Source organism: Charadrius vociferus, unplaced genomic scaffold (assembly GCF_000708025.1).
Source record: "Charadrius vociferus isolate BGI_N301 unplaced genomic scaffold, ASM70802v2 scaffold92, whole genome shotgun sequence".
NCBI lineage: Eukaryota > Metazoa > Chordata > Aves > Charadriiformes > Charadriidae > Charadrius > Charadrius vociferus.
This window is the reverse complement of record NW_009647874.1, coordinates 4,004,278-4,013,445: the sequence shown is the minus strand read 5'-3', so window position 1 is coordinate 4,013,445 and position 9,168 is coordinate 4,004,278.

Genomic DNA, 9,168 nt, shown 5'->3' with positions numbered 1-9,168 from the left:
TCTCCCCCATCCCAACTGGGGGGAGAGAGCGAGTGGCTGCAAGGGCTTAACCCACAGCAATACTGTACCATAGGCAACTCATGCTGTGCTCTCAAGATCAGCAGTGGTTTCCTCCTCCCACAAGAGGTTTCAAGAATAATGTCTATTTGGGCCTTGAAACTGGTTAAATAAGACTGATAAATAGGTGGTAATTTGCAGGTGAGGAACTAGCTTAGTTTCCTCAGACATATTTCTGTAGTAACTGTGGTTCCTCTGTAAAATGCACAGGAGAGTTCTTGTTCACTGCTCAGTGGAAACCTTCACTCCCTGTCACCTGTGGAATAGGAGACATTAATAATATCAAAATGTAAAGGTCACCCCTGGCCTGAAACCCTTTCTGACCATCCCACTGCAAAACCCACAGCAGAAATTGAGGAGCCCAGACACAGGTGACGTGAACAATAAGAAGCATAGAAAAATTTCCATGAGGAAAGGAAGTGAAAGCTCAGTTCCCATTGTCAGCAAGAGAAGAGACAAATAAGGAGTGACACGACAGGGTATACAAAGTAATGAGTATGCTTAGAAGAGTAAATCCGATGCTTATTCATCCTCTTATAATAAAAAGGAGCAGGGAGGGAGACTCAATTACACTGAGAGGCAATACGTTTAAGCTGCAAAAGGGGATTTTATTTCGAACACTTAATCAACTCCTGAAACCAGTTGCCACAGCTTGGAGCACGTGGTTAGAGACAAAGGCAGGCACATGCAGGAGCACACACGTTTATGCCGCCTAACTTGCCTGGAACAATCGCTTTAGGCTGGCCCAGGACCCCCTGCATTAGAAGCCTGCCCACCTCAAGTTGGGCTCGGCCGGGAGCTGCTCAGCAGAGCGCACAGCGAGGGACCTGGAAATGGGCTCGCCGGTGGGGGAGCGAGTGCCCCCCAGTCTCACGACGCGCCGCTCACCAAAGAGCCAGAACACGAAGCACAAGAAGAAAAACCTCTCGGTGCTTTACTTCAATGTCTCCCGTCCCTTCGTGCTCCGGTGCCTCGGGCAGCCTCACTCCCTTCTCGGCTCCCGCAGGGATGAGCACGCTTGCTGAATCTCCAGGAGACGGCAAGCTGGGAGGGATAGCAAGGGCTGGAGGACAGAGTCAGCGTTCAGAATGGTCTTGGCAAAGATACATCTGGAAAAAATAGGTAGGGCTTGCTGAGGATGAAAGGAAGGTATTACACGTACTGAAGAATAATCAATTGCAGCTTTGCAGTAGAGGGGGTGGGTAACTGTAGACAGTCAAATATCACAGTGTTGGGGACAACACAAAAATACGATGTTAAATGAATAAGAAGCTGTAGAGACTGTGACGTGGGATGTATTGCACTACTGATTGTAGGGAAGACTTCATGTACAGAGTAGCGCTGGACAAGAAAGAGAGGGACCAACAGGAGAGAGCCCAGCAGAGAGGAAAGGCAGAGGTTAAGGAAAGTTGGTACCTTGAATACAGTGGCGTTGGTTGGCAAGAAGGAAAGTTTGAAGAGGGGAATGATAAAATGCTTCATTTTAAGCTTACCACTCCTGGCAGTATCCACCGTGCCCATGGATGGATACTGCTGGGAGAGGTAAGCTTGAAATGAAGAAAGATTCACATTAAATCTGTCAATCAGGGGGAAGGAAGCACTGACTGATAGGCAGAGTTACCTTTTCTTGGTCATAAAAATTCTCCAGGGGACTGACTTGGACTCTAAGTTACAAAAGTCCCAGGTCTGAAATAACTGCAAGCAGCATTTTCTCTCCTCAGTGTTACATCATGGTGCGACGTTTATTCCTAATTATGTTTCATTTAATGAAAGATTAGTACCATTGTTTTGCTGAATATCTAGCATACTTCAGATAGAAGTTGCTCTGGCTGCTTCTGGAGAAGTGGAAGATTCAGTCTTAGAGAGCCCCACGCTTATACTTGATATACTTTTATCTTTTGATAATACTTGTCACACTAGCAGCTGTGACTAGTGGCACCTGCCTCCCAGATCTGTACGTGCCTGGAGCTGCAGGGCAGCCCTGGGAAGGACATTGTCTTTGCTTCTGGAAGGCTTGTGTAAATGAGAGGAAACATGCCAGCATGGAAAAGGAAATATATGTGTTACTGAAAAAAATGGAAAAGCCCATTTGGGACCTGCAAACTCAAGACTGTACACAAACTACAGTTCTTTGAAAACATGATGAGAGAATTCAGATGACTGGTAATAAGGGCTGACAAGTGGCCAGTGAGATGACTGCCATGTATGCATGACATGCAATACCAGCTAGGAACTAAAAAGACATCAGCTGACTGCTTGTCTCATCTTCACAGTTCTCAGCAGGTAACGGGACAGAAGTAGCTGCCGAAATTGCAAATCTACCTGCTGGAGATTTAAAACCATTTGCTTAACGTGGCTAGTTGGGCAGATGATAGGCAGCTGCTTGACAGGCTGGCCAAAAGCTGCCAGGGTCCTGTTCCAGCTTTCCTGGTGCACGTGAGGCTGCTGAATGAACTCCAGCTACTAGATGGATATGCTTATTATTCAAAACACAGCAACAAACTGGTTATTTCTTTGCTGGGATCTTGGAGTCAAGCAGTGACTGCAGGATCTCTACTGGCAGCTGAGACGGATGCTTATGTGGAGATCGCTCTGAAGACTTTTCTTAACTGTTCCGGACAACTCACACATTGCAATTGCCACCCCTCTGCCTTATTAAACAGGTTAAAAAGCATGTGTTTGACCGGGTTGGGCTGCATAAACTGTCTCAATCTATACATCTATCACCCTGATATATTTCTGCACTGAACAAATAGAAGTAGCTGCCAAGTCTTCTTCTGCAGTAATTTCTGGATCTACTTTTTCCACAGTGCAGGAACAAAAATGTGACTGATCTCATAGCTGGTTATGATTCACCATCTAAAATTTTGACATTTCTCTGGGCCAAAGAACCTCATACACCAAATATCATCTATGTATTAGCCTTAAACCTGCTGAGAGATCAATAGAGAAAGTCTGAAGGGGAACATATAGCAAACTTGAAAGAAAAATGTTTATAATGTCTTTACCACAAAGCCTCTGCACTCAGAGGTTTCTATACAGCAGTTCAGGTAATGCCTGTTGAATTACTGCATGGGGGGATGCATGCACATAAATATATGCTTCTGGACTATAGTTGTCTAAACATCCACTAGCAAAAGACCTAAATATGGACTAGAACTTCCAACAGAAATGGCAAAAATGCAGAACACGCATGAACCGACGGCGGAGCACAAAGGACTGGCAATCATGTGTGACCCATCAGAAAAGTAACAAAATCCAGGAGCCTCATTCAGCATAGAACTGAGCTCATGTTTCCTCTCATGACCTCGGTGTGCAAGGACGTGCCGCAGCCACCCACCCTGCTGGGCAGTGTGGCCTCTCCAGGGACTACTCCAGAGACTCTGCTATGTACATAAACACCAAATACAGCATTTGATTATAACTTGGTAGTCATATACCACATCTTTTCCTTAATTTCCACAGCTGTGTATAGTCCTTAGAGTTGCACAGACCATGTATTATCTAAGGTACCCCAAAGTCACTCTTTTGCCACTTGCAGTAGAGCCTGCACTTGACGTCCAAGAGAACAAAGGTGTTTAGCCTTGCAATATTGGGACCGGTCAGCAGAGGGCAACGCCAATATGAAATTTGTGAAGCTGGAAGCAGAGTGGGGCCGGACCCTGCCTGGGTGCGCTGTGCTTCATCCGCTTCTCACTTGGGTAACGAATGAGTTCGGACTTTACGCAGCCCTTGTGCTCACCTAGAAAAAGCTCGCCGAGGCCATAACTTGGGTTGTTTCCTCTCCTTACAAAGAAAGCAGAGGTGACAGGAGATGGCGATCTTATAAATGCACAAATCTCAGCACAGGGTGAACTGCAGGCACTCTGCCCAACTGAGACATCCATCAGCAGTGTCAGTCCTCTGGGCCGGTAGAAGAAGAAGAGCTTTTCCAGGCATCGCTTCATCTCCATGCTTCCATCTGCCCACAGCTTCATTGAATTGTGGAGTACCATGTACACACATTTTCTAATGTGTGTTATTGAAAACATCCATTTTCCCTGACAGACAATTGCACCACACCACAATTGAGTTAGGAAAGTAATGCTACATCAAGATAAACATGTTTTGCAGCACCGGTAACAAGAAAGGTGCCAGAGGAGCTGTGTTTTGAAATTTTTCATCGCTTTGCTTTACAACTAAGTCACGTACCAGCCTTGGCTACAGGTGACTAGACCTAAGCTGAAATCTGTAGCTTGGGATATGAGAGGACTAGTCATGCGCAAAACTACTATGCAATGAATGACTTGTTTTACAAAAGTGAATGTGCACTCCTGTCATCAACAGAACTAGCAAAGTTATTTCTATCAGAATTGTACTTCGAGGAGGATGTCCTATATTGTATTGTAAACTTGAACAAAGGAAGTTCCATCTTAATGTAAGGAGGGACTTCTTTACTCTGAGGGTGGCAGAGCACTGGCACAGGCTGCCCAGAGAGTTCGTGGAGTCTCCAGCTCTGGAGACATTCAAAACCTGCCTGGACGCCATCCTGTGCAACCTGCTGTAGGTGACCCTGCTGTGGCAAGGGGGTTGGACTGGATGATCTCCAGAGGTCCCTTCCAACCCTGACCATTCTGTGATTCTGTGGCTTAATGAAAGATAGTTTTCATTATCATTTAATTAGTATAATTTCATGCTGTGGCCCTTATTTCTCTCAAGGCATACATTGGAGCTCTTTCTTTTGCAGAGCTACCTATTTGCATGCAACTGGTAGGAATCAGCTTGTGGTTTCAGCTCTCCATCCCATTTGCCTAGAACTGCTCTGCAGATTCAGAAGTTGATAGATGAGGACAGATGGATTAGCAAGCAAACACTGTGCTGCCATAAGTGATGTTTTTTTAGGAGGAAGGCCAAAAACTGATGTGAGTAAGGCAGCTGAGTATGAAGTGCATAAAATGGGAAATTGTATGTCTGAGGTCTAGTTCTGGCTCTCTTCATATATAATGGTAACCTTACATTTCACTGAACCATTTAAGGGGATGATTTCCATACTTACCAAGGATTTTGTTGAACAGGGGCTTACCCGTGGGTATGAAGTTAGGCATGTGCACTACCAAAATGGCACCTTCCCACCTGACTCAGCTTTCCCTTTTGCGAAACAAGGGTATGGTTACTTAGCCTCAAAGTTTTGCTATGATACCCAGTTCATTTCTGTTCAGAAACAGCTTCAAAATTCTCAAAAGTGTCTATTAATCAACCTGGATAAAACCCCGACCTTCCAAGGAAGCCAAATGTTGATAATCTGGATACTTGAATTTGTTTCCGATCACTATAGCTAGAATAAATAATTACATTAATTACTGTAACAGACTCATCATATTTGTTCACAGAGTTTACCTTCGAATCAAGCGAAAGAATTTATACTTAAATTTACCCTCAAATAAAAGCAGTTATCCTATTACCTTAATGCATCAATATTTATCAGCATAATTAGCCCTACTCCAGTAAATGTTTAAGTACTTCTCAGTGTACGTTTTGCAAAACTAGGTGCCAAAGCCTAGTTCTGCATTCGTCCTGCTCAGAGCAGTCACACCTCTAATGAACAAAACTTTTCTTGTTCTATCCCCAGGTTTCTGAGCATCTATCATTTCTCTACTGATGTGTTACAAGGCAGCAGTGAAGTGTCATAACTGTTTGTTTCCTCTTCAGCAGCAGACATTTGATCTCTTGGTGGCCCCTGCCAGGGCTGGTACAAAGCTTAATGAGCTGCATTCACCTTTAACAAGTGCTGTGGAAGGAACAATACATCTGGAAAATATCAGTGGTCCTGTTGAGTAGGTAATGGGACAACAGGTACAAAGGCACAGTCAGAACGGCTGGAAAGTACCCTGACATTCGTCTTGCTTGACAACCTTTATAGCATAAACGAAAGAACACCACCCAGTAATTCCTGCCACGAAGGGAATTAGTCTTTGTTTTTGCTTTATTCTATCATGAAATGCTACTTCACACAATAAATTTTATGTTCACTTCCTGCATAAAGCTGCTCTTTCCTTCGCTGGCTACGTCTCTCTTTCTATTTTTACAGCATTTTCATCTCCGTTCTCCCATGTCATAGTTTCTCACAACTTCAGCAATGTTTCTCCCAACAACAACTTCTACTTTAGCCCTTCCTCCCTCCTCCCTTTGCCCTGGCACAGAGTGTCCTGGTACAGACAAAGGAGGCAAAGGATATGCTCTGAGGAGGAACATGCTGTGAAGCAGGTACCATAGCAAGTTTCTTTTGAGAGGAACTGTAGATTGTTAATGTAGTGAAGGTAAGTTAAAACCCCCTGGATGTGGAAAAGTAATTTTACTTTTTTAAAAATTACAAAAATGACTATTAAAAAAATTATGGATCCACAAAGGAAAAGAGATGGATTACAGATGGTAGAAGGGGGAGTAGACTTCTTGAGTTCTTAATAACTTGTATACTCGTCTCTACCGTGGACCAGTACTGAATTTGTGATCTGTGTTAAAAGAGAAAACGTGGCTTCACCAGTTTCTGGGTCTTTTGCCATGATTTCAGAGGAAGGAAGACTAGGTCTATCTGAAGAGAGAATGATCTTCAAAGAGAAACAGCTTAAAGACATGAGGAGTCCCAACAGACACGTCTTTGACCTTCTCAGAAGAATGCTTCAATTGGCAGTATTAAGTGATGGTGAAGCACTCAGTTGTTCACAAGGATATTATTTTACCGGGATTTAGTATTGCTGCCTTTGTATTCCCATGGAAGACAGCCTCTTATGCCCATCAGGAGGGCTCAGCCAGAAGTAGGCTGTGATCCACATCTCAGAACAGTTTCACACCAGTGTATCTCCACCAATGGAAACAGGCTTAAACCCAAGTCCTAGCGAGACTCAGGGCTGTGTGATAATACTTAGAAAGAAGCTCCCAGACTGGTAAATAGGAAGCACACTGAGGCAAGCTGTCCAGGTCTACTACTGAATGGTGTCCCAGTGAACAGCGTACATGTATAGGGTATCCTGGACAAGTTGGGTCCCAGGTACATTATCTGATGTGTTACAATGACCCTGAAAGGAGAGATCAATAAAGGAAAATTAAATATGAAATAAGTAAGGATGTTAAAACTTGGGAAGGGAGAGGGACAGGACTAAGTGACAGATGCTTAATGTTTCCCTGACAGATGCATGGACTATGTTTGCGTTCCCTTACAGCAGTGAGCACCTTCCTTGGTGAATTCAGCTAGTGAAGTATGATTTAAGCCTCATCAAGCAACTGAATGATGTTTGAATGAATAGAGAGGCTTATAAAAATATCTGTTTCCTAGTTCAAGCAGCAATCTTCACTGTCTTCTGGGCATGTCTGAAAGACTCAGCTGTATCTCAGTTTCAAAAGAAAAAGTCGGCCAAGTGCTGTGACGGCTTGACACAGCCCCTCACTGTTTGCTCCTTTGTGTCATTAATTCCAGCTTAACCAGTGCCCTGGATTCAGTGCATGCTATGAGGAGAAAGAGCCAAGTTTCTCCTCTGACCTAGATGAAGAAAAGCTATTTTCAGGTTACTAACTTGCACTTCTCTTGTGTTCTGCATAACGTAAGGTAGACCTGTTGACGCTGCCTTTTATTGCCTTGTGGGATGATGCGCAGAAATGTTCTCAGAGGCTGAGGTCACAACTGGTCTAGACGTTGGAAAAAAAAAAAAAAGGAAAAAGGAAACGTCAGCGTCCCCATTGGTTTACTGAACCACTGAGTACCAGAGTCAGGCTCCCTCCTGTTGCTGTGGTTGCTCTGTGTGACACCTTCACTCACCATGAGACCTTGTAGTGGCAGTTCAGAGCCCTAGATTCAACACGTGGTGCAAAGCAAGGTGCTGGGATAACCCAGCTCCAGGCAGGCTGTTAGCAAAAGAGCTTGCTAATACCTTGGGCTGACAGCAGCAAGTTTGAAAGAAAGTACAGAAGCCATATTGAGCTTTAGGCATCTTCATGAAGATCTCCCGGATCATGGGCATGCATAGAAAGACACCTAAATTGTGGTGCTCTGGAAGAAGAGAAGTAGACCCAGATCAGGCAACACTTGAGAACATGTGTGCAGCTTCCTTGGTTTGGTAGTCAGGGAGCTTGAACTCTGGGAAAGGATGCAGCTAGCAATTTTATGCAGTGAATGTTCTTTCCAGGTCTGCCACTTGAACAAATGCATTTAAAATCTAACTCAGCCTAGTGACCATGTCCGCCATTCTCTGCTTTCAAGGGAGATCAGAGCACAGAGATAACACAGGGTCAGGTTGCACATTTTCCTGGTTCGTTGGTTACACATTTCTAAGAGCATGACTGACTCCTCTCCCCAGCTGCCAAGTTATTTGCAGGCATAATAAATGTTAAAATGGTTACTAGCTGAGTTTGAGTGAACTTGTCTTTTTTTGGGTAGAACGATTAAGAAACCCCACCACGATACTGCTGGCAAAAATATTCTCACAGATGCTACGCACAGCACTGCAAAGAAAGCCACACGGATAGTTGGAGCAAGCTGGAAAGAATACACTTTTCATTGCAATGCTGGAAATGGCTGTGTCGTTCTCTCCCACGCACTCTCTTCATATAACCCCTTGTTTGGGAGTCTAATGAGCTGCTTGTATACACAAAGCAATAATTTCCAGTAGTTCTAACACTCAACAGCCTCACAACAGTCAATGAACATTAGCTAGTTAATAAGCAATTTGCCCCCTGAAGTCAAGGAAGCACGCAAGTTGTGACAGCAAGGAGGGCTGAGGAAGAGAGACGGAGGAAGAAGTGAAGCTGGCAGCAGTGGTGGAAACAGTAGCGGAGTCTGACCCAGCACCAACCATGCGCTTCACATATTACCATGGTATTTCTTTGGGCTAGAGTAATGCACAACCTGGTAATGAACAGGGCTGAGGATAAGCAAGACGACTGAGTATATGTTTTATTGTGTATTTAAACTGACAATGGATTTTTTTTAATAAAAAAGTACCCCAGTGAAGCATGCATAATGTTGTAAGCACGTGTATCTTCAAAAGAAAGACAAAATAGGCTTCACAGCTGTAGGAGAGAAACAGAATTGGGGGAATTGATGAGTTCCCCCAAATTAATATCTTAACATTAGGCATTATT